Below are 2,500 nucleotides of genomic sequence, written 5' to 3'. Positions count from 1 at the left end.
GAGGAGGAGGAGGAGGAGGAGGAGGAGGAGGAGAAGAAAGAAGATTTATGAGATGGAGAGATAGAGAAAGAGGAAATGAGATGAAAAAGCAAGGGATTAAAAGCAAATACAATAAATAGGAGGAAAAGAAGTAACTGAATTGTGATAAGAAGAAAGAAAGGAAGGAGAGAGAAAAAACGAAATAATAGAAGGAAGAAAGGAAGAAAGGAAGAGAGAAATAATGATGGAGGGAGAGGAGGAAGAAGAGACAATAAGGAAAGGATGAATGAGGGAGAGAAATGAAAGGGAAGAAGGTTAAGGAGAAGTGAAGAATGAAGGAAGGAAGGAAGGATGAAGGAATGTATTTTGTGGCTTGTAAATAATGCTAAGGTGTGATGGAGGTGATGGAGGTGATGGAGGTGATGGGGAGGAAGAGGAGAGGGGAAGGGGGTGGTGGAAATGTATGTATGAATGGATGTATACAAAAAAGTATGGCTGTTTTTTTCTATCTTCCGTTTACACATAGAAATACATACATACATACATACATACATACATACATACATACATACATACATACACAGGGGAAAACTAGACCAAACACACACACACACACACACACACACACACACACCTCCAATCAACTGTTCCTTCATTCTTGTTCCTTTGTCACTTTGCACCATCCCTCTCCCTCCCTCTCCCTCTCCCTCTTCCTCTCCCCTTCCCTCTACCCCCCTCCCTTGATTTACGAGGTGTACATTTACATAAAAGCCATAAAGGGGAGGGTTTACAGTGCGCCCTCCCCGTTGGCTCCACAAAGGGCGCGATGGAGCGTGGGGCGGGAGCAAAAGGCGCTGAGAACGAGGATAAAATACTACTAAACTGAGGACGGAAGGATCGCTCTGAAGGAGGAGGAAATTGAGGGAGGGAACGGAAATTGCGTTAATATAGAGGAGGAGGAGGAGGAGAGGAGGAGGTACGGGAGGGAGGGAGGAGGAGGTACGGGAGGAGGAAGGGATTAAGTGGGACTCCTGAGGGGAAAAAAGCGGTGGTAGTGTGAGTGAAGGAGGGATTGTGAGGTGTGTTGAGGGTGTTAGCACGGGAAGAGAGGCGATTGAGTTAGGAGCAGCAGCAGCAGCAGCAGCAGGAGGGAGAGGAGGAAGAGGGGGGACGGGGGAGGGGGAGCAGGATAGGTAAGTGAGGTGAAAGTTCGGTGTTTCTGAGTAGAGAGAGAGAGAGAGAGAGAGAGAGAGAGAGAGAGAGAGAGAGAGAGAGAGAGAGAGTGAGAGTGAGTTAGAGTTAGTGAGTGAGTGAGTGAGTGAGTGAGTGAGTGAGAGAGTGAGTGAGTTTGGCAGTCTTTACAGTAAGTTAAAGGAAGTCTTTTAGGCGCATGGCCAGAGTTAGCATGGTGTGGACGCTTGGCGGCGTGAATGGCGCCAAGTTTGCATAGGAAGGAAAAGTTAGCGAGGATGGCGCGGCGGTGGTGGCTGGGTGCGGGGCGAGGCTCCAGGACAGGCGTGGGTGTGCGGGACGTGGTGTGGGCGGCCGTTAGGTGTGGGCGTGGGCGTGCAGGTCGAGGTGCTGCTCCGCCTCGGCGTAGGTGCCCAGCAGCAGCAGGTTCTTGAGCAGGATGTAGCGGCGCGCGTGCAGGTCCTCCTGATGCGCCGCCGCGCGCTGCAGGTACGTGACGAAGGCGGTATACACCTGATGATACGCCTCCTGCACCGCCTCCTGCACCGAATCTTCTTGGAAGGACGCCGCGTGCAGGCCAGCCAGCTCGCCCACCTCGCGCACGAACTGCGTCACCCTGAGGACAGGCCGCCCCTCGTGCAGCGGCTCGCGGGGCGCGGCGCTGGCCCACGTCTCTTCCAAGTCGCGCACTGCCGCACGGGTCACCGTCAGGCACAGCGCCCGCATCGCCTCGGGCTGCGCGTCCGTCCTGAGGCTACGTAGCGCCACCTGTAGGCTCTGCAGCAGGCCGCAGTCGTCCTGGGCGGCGAGGGCGGCCAGCAGGGCGTGGCGGTGAGCGCGAGGCACCTCCTGCAGTTGGGCGCGCATGCCGAACACCCGCGCCATCACGCTCACCAGCCGCAGGTAATTCTGCAGCAGCACGGGGGGCGGCTCTACCCCCTCCAGCAGCCTGCAGCCCAGCCTGCTGAAGAATTCTCCTGGGAAGAAGGGGGCAATGTCCGCCATTAGGGGCTCCGGGCCGCGGGGCGGTGCCGCGGGTGTGGCTGGGATGCTGGCAGGCAGCTGGATGATGGTGTCAGCGAAGAAGGCCAGGGCGCGGCGCAGCACGTCCTGCAGGTGGGCGTCGTGGCGGCAGGGCGCGGCCAGCAGTGCGGCATGCGCCTCCCGCACCACGCTAAGCGCCAGGCGGGAGTCGCGCAGGTGAGCGAGGGCGGTGGCGTAGGTCTCCTCCAGCCACTGCAGCACGCGGCTGGCTACGCGCAGCGGCTCGCCCTCCTCCAGACGCACCCTATACCGCTGGCGGGACACGCACGCGGCGTACCGCTGCGCA

This window comes from Scylla paramamosain, chromosome 39 (assembly GCF_035594125.1).
Source record: "Scylla paramamosain isolate STU-SP2022 chromosome 39, ASM3559412v1, whole genome shotgun sequence".
Lineage (NCBI taxonomy): Eukaryota > Metazoa > Arthropoda > Malacostraca > Decapoda > Portunidae > Scylla > Scylla paramamosain.
This window is presented reverse-complemented; position numbering follows the sequence as displayed.